Source organism: Ursus maritimus, unplaced genomic scaffold (assembly GCF_017311325.1).
Source record: "Ursus maritimus isolate PB19 unplaced genomic scaffold, ASM1731132v1 scaffold_5, whole genome shotgun sequence".
In the NCBI taxonomy this organism is placed as follows: Eukaryota; Metazoa; Chordata; class Mammalia; order Carnivora; family Ursidae; genus Ursus; species Ursus maritimus.
Window position 1 is genome coordinate 60,773,956 of NW_024426663.1, and position 5,491 is coordinate 60,779,446.

The following is a 5,491-nucleotide window of genomic DNA, read 5'->3' on the forward strand; positions in this document are numbered from 1 at the left end:
ATGCCCACACCCTTAGTCGGATGTTAGAATCACTCACACTCAAATACAATTGTCCGCTGATGGTTGGCAGGAGATTTTGGCAGTATCCATCCCATTCATGCAGTGATCCAGGCATTAATAGAGTAGATAGCCGGGAGTCACCCACAGTGAGGAGGGCAAAGCCAGGTGCCATACTTTTCAGCCAAAACCTCTTCCTGCTCTACTTTATTGAATGAGGCTGGCAAGGAAGCTTAGTTGTAGATGGCGGAAGCCTTGAATGCCAGGCCAAGGGCTATAATTTATTAATGCCTGCTCTGTACAGAGTCCTACACTGAATGCTGAGTATAGAAAGATGATTTATTTTCAGACCCTGCCCTCAAGAAGTTCACCAAAGAGTAAACAGACAGCTATTATTCATTCATTCATTCATTGAACTGATATTGATCCCCCACTAATTGCCAAGCACTGTTCTAAGGGCTTAGGATACATAAGTAAAAAAACAGCCAACAATCCTTGCCTTTGTGATGCTCAGGAGGGAGAGAGACAATACAAAAATTACATCCTAATAAAAAATTTACGTGGTGTGTTAGAAGGTGAGAAATGCTTTGGAAAAAGTAGAGCAGATTAAGGGAATCAGGAATGTTGAGAAGAGGAAGGAGGGATCGTGATTTCACACACAGTGGTCACTGTGACTCTCTGGGAACTTGGTGGCAACCTCCTTGAGAATGACGATGCAGTTCAGGGGCTATGGGAGCATAGAAGGGCACCCTCAACCCAGCCATCAGGGTTTATGGAGGGTTTCCGGGAGGAGGGCCCCTTGAACTGACTCTTGAAGGACAAGATGAGAAGTCAACTGAGAGAAGACAGCAGGGGGAGGTGCTCCAGGCAGAAGGAACAGCATGGGCAACAGAGAGTGGCTCTGTGGAGACCCCCAGACGGTGACTTTGGCAAGAGAGTGTGGAGATGAGGTGTCCATCCTGGAGCCAGTGAGAGCTTGGTGAGGACCATAGCCCAGGAATGTTAGACCACAGGTGTTCTCTCAGTCCTCTCATCTGTACCCTTTGCCCAGCAGATCAGTGGGATATTCCAGAACGTGAAGCTGGAGTGATAGGCTGCTCTGCCCTGCCTGTACTGAGTGCAGGTCTGCCCAGAGCTGTCTTGTCCATCCAGAGCCAGATCTGCTTCTCCCCAGGACAGCAAGCTGGCTGCCACTAAGCAAGCCTCCAGATCATAAAAGCCCCCATCCTGGGAGAGCCTGGGGGTGGGGACAGTGTGCCTAGCCCTGTGTCTCTGAAGTGAAGACTAGGCTGGCAAGGCAGTCGCTAAGAAGTAGCTGTGGCTTCTGATCTCAGAAGGAGGCAGGAAGCTGTGGCCAAGGCCTCAGCAACAATGTTTGCTCATCTAAAAGGAGAAAGGAAGTGTGTGCCAGGAAATGTGCACAGTACCCCCTCCCCAGCATGGGCCTGAGTGGCCTCAGTTCAACAGAGTCCTGGATCTGACCTGAGGCCTGCAATGGCAGCAGTGCCCACTCTCTCCGAGACGGCATCTTCTGCCTGTGGAGCTGCAGTGGTCAGTGTGGTTGCTGGTGCCAGGATCTCTGACGGTAGGGAGATGCGGGGCCGGGGGGGGGGAGGGGCAGCACATGTGGAATCTGTGACCAAAGGCCTCAGGGTGACTTGAGACCTCCCCACACACATCTCACCCCACGACCTCTCTGACTTGGGGCTTCCCGTGACTACAGCCACGGAGGTTTCTTGGGCTATCTTTTTCTCTGACGCTTTTTCCATAGCGCAGCTGGGAACTAGTGTGAACTACCACCTGAAGCCCCGGTTCCTAAAAGCTTCACAGATTCTCCACACTGTCTCGTCTGCCTCCATATCCCCGCTCCGTCCAGACACCTGACAGAACTCGGCTTCTACTGCAGTGGGGCAGAGCATCCCATGTGCATGAGGCTTGGCCACCTTCTGCTTCTGTGTGATGGCCACACACATTGCTGGAATTCATGCTCTGTCCAAATGCAATGGGTGTTAGTTCTTAGGATACAGCAATGAACAAGAAAGACTGGGTCTGCCCTAAGGAGCTCCCTCCTGGGAGAGGGACAGAGGCAGAAGATAAAGATGTGAACAGGATAATTGCAAACAGTGATAAGTGTTATTAGTAAAATAAATAGGAAACTGATCAAGTTTCAGTGGGCACCATGAGACCAGGTCCTCAAACAAGGCATCCTTGAAATGGAACATGAGTGACAAGAGACAGGCAACCGTAGGAAGAATGGGAGTACAGAAGAGCAGTGCCAAGGCCTATCATGGGTTTCAGGGAGTTTTGAGGAAGAAGAGATCAGTGTAGATGGGGAGGGGGCAGTGGAAGGAGATGAGTCAGAAGGGTAGGCAGGGCTAGATCACATATAGTGTCTTAGACGTGATTTCAATTCCAAGTTGAAGGATTTCAAGGCAAGCAAATGAAATGATCTAATTTATTAGGTTTTTCAAAAATTAGTCTGGCTGCTGTGACAGAGTGGACAGCAATGGGTCAAGGGTAGGCGTGGATGGACTCCATATATATTTGGAAAGTAGAATTCAATGAAGTTGCTGACAGGATATGGAGTGTGAGAGTATAGATGGAGTCAGAGATGAGTTGAAGGGTTTTGGCCAAGCCACTGAATGGAATGGGCTGCCATGAACTGAAATGGGGAAGACCACAGAAAAGCAGGTTGATGGGGTGGTGAGAAATGAGAGTTCTGTTTGTTCTTACATGGATCATGATGCCCCAATTGCCAAGTAAAGAAAGTACAGGTAATGCTGGCCTAAACATCAAGGGAAAAGTATTGACTCTGACAACTGAAAAGTCTAGAATTTAGGCATGGTTTGATCAAAGCTTTTCCATGGGTCCTCAAATCTTGCTTTGTCCTCAATCTGGCTTCCCTCAGTGGAGCAAAATGGCTACATTGGTTTCAGTCCTGACACCCACTAGAAGAAGCTTCTGCTGTCCAACTATTAAATGAAAGTCCTGAAATTTTGTTCAGTTTGACAGGACCAGTTTGAGTCACCAATCACTGTGGGAAATAGGGAGGCAGTTATACTAATTTTCTTCACCAATCGGAGGCTCCCCTGCAGCTGTGAGTAGGAGGATCTGCTTACCAAAACAGGGGGAATGGAATGGATGCTGGCAAAGCAGCCCTCACTGGTGTGGCTCACTGGTGATGCCTCTTATATATCCAATGGGAGCTACCGGGGGGAGGCTGGTTGTAGGAGTCTGAAGCTCAGGAGAGAGGTTGGACTGGGTAATGAACACTGAGTTGTCATTGGTGTATAGGTAGTACCCCCAACACGAGGCTGGAAGAGGACACCTGAGGAGTCCGTGTAAATGGTGATCTGCAGACTCAACGCTGGGGCCCTGTAATGTTTGGAGGAAGGACAGCCCCTGAGGAGAAGCCAGCAGTATACAAAGGAGCAGCGAGGGGGAAGGAAAGCCTAGGGAGTGTGTTGTCATGGAAGTAAAAGAGAAAAATGTTTCCCTTCAGCTACATTGAAAACTGGTGAGTGAGAAAAGCAAGATGAGAACAAGGATGTGGATCCTGGCTTTGGCAACACACTGTGACTACCCACGCCCGCCTCTTGTCTGCAGCCCTGGCTGGCCCAGGGCAGGACACGGTTTGGAGAAGAGGAAAAGGCCCACTCCATGTGGGATCAGCACAGACAGGAAGTCCTGTGCACTGGCCAAAGTGATTGTTGGGGGAATGGGCAGCAGTGGGTTTGGGGCTGGACAGGATAAGGGACAGTAGGGTTCCAACTGCAGGCGTGGACAGCACAAGTGCCGGAAAGTCATGTGTTTGAGATGTGTGAGGATACGGGTGATGGAAGAGGAGTCTCAGAAGTGATTGACTGGAAGGAGAGGGCTGGAACAGGGTCCCAGCAGTCCAGGTCACCCTTGGAGGCTGCCCCGGGATGATGGTGGGACTTGGCCTGGGAGAAGCCCTATAAACTGGGTCCAAGCCATTGTATGTGTCATGATCGTATTTTATGGATTAACTCTTTCTGAGCTGTCTTGTTTCTCAGCTCATGCCACAAAGAGAAAACACCCAACTCCGGCCCAGAGCTCCATCCACACCAGTGAAAGGAGTCACATGAGGGATGGTCAGCATGCACAGACCATCTCTAATTCTGGGGGCAAGATCTACCCATGGCTGACTCCAAGACCTCAGGTCTCTGTGGAAGAGAGACTTGGCTTAGACTTGGCTGGACTGATTGTTGAGGGTGGGATAAGGGGGTCTCTATCACCTCAGGTATGGAAAGGGTTCTCAGCCACCCACTGCCTGGAAGGGGCCCACGTGACAACATTTAATGAATGAAAGTGAACAAGTGATCAAATAATTAGTGATCAAATCTGAAACCCAATTTCCAAAAAGGCAGCAGAGATTTAAAAAGGTGAAAAAAAACAGGTTAGGAAGGATTGAGTCAAGGCAGTGAGCAACCTGTCTGTGTATCCTGGCTGCTCAGGGGAGGCCTGGGCCTCAGCTATGCCTGGTGATGAGAGGACACTGACTCATGGGAAAGAAGCTGTAATCAGGATCAGTCTGATTCTGTAGGGGAGGATATTAGAGAAAGACTTTTAAGATGTTCCTTTGCCTGGACTTTTCTTTCCTCCCACTGCTCATCCTGTGTTATCTGGATTCTACATGCATTTCTGCTGATGGCACCCTTCCCCACTGCCCCTCACCTCCATCCCCACCCCAGCCTATCTTGTCCATGGCACTGGATGATGTATTTACAACTAATCCCTGTTTTTCGTTGTTTTTATTTTTTTTAAGGTTTTATTTATTTATTTGTCAAAGAGAGAGCATGAGCAGGGGGAGCAGCAGGCGGGACTCGATCATGACCTGAGCCGAAGGCAGACGCTTAACCGGATGAGCCACCCAGGCGTCCCCTAATCCCCGTTTTGAAAAGCCACCTACTCCACAGGTCTCCACTTGCATTCTTTGAAAAAGATGACATTTCGGTTTTGTTTGTTTTTTCTGGCTACAAATGTGATGTATGCTCATTACAGAAAGTTTGGAAAGCTCAGAAAAGCACCAAGAAAGAGAACAAAAACCACCCTCAATCCCAAACTCAGGGACAATCCCTTACTTTTTCTGTGTCTTTCCTGCCATCCTTCCCATCACATCTTTCTGTTAATTGGAACCATACCTTATGTTCAGGTTATAGATTTTAGAAGGGAATGTAAGCTCTATGAGAATATACATTTTATCTACTTTGTTCACTAGTACATGGTGGCCACTCCATAAATATTTGTAGTTAGAGCGGATTTCATAATTTGTTTTCACTTAATGCAATGTAAACATTTTCTGGCATCATTATGTATTCTCTTATGCCATTATGTTTAATGGCTGGAAAATATTTTGGGCTATGTGTATACACTAACTGATTTATCTAACCCACTACTGTTAGATATTGAAGTTGCCTTGAATTTTTTATACCCTAGGTAACATCAGGCTGAACATCTTTGAATATTCATC

At 48.1% G+C, this 5,491-nt stretch overlaps 1 long non-coding RNA gene across 1 annotated transcript; it reads left to right on the forward strand.

Annotated features, from left to right (window-relative positions):
• The first annotated feature begins 523 nt into the window (after window positions 1-523).
• LOC121100660 lies at window positions 524-5,241 on the forward strand. The gene is made up of 2 exons (XR_005832369.1): window positions 524-1,582; window positions 4,787-5,241. It is a non-coding gene; the product is annotated as an uncharacterized LOC121100660 (long non-coding RNA).
• Window positions 5,242-5,491: the final 250 nt, after the last annotated feature.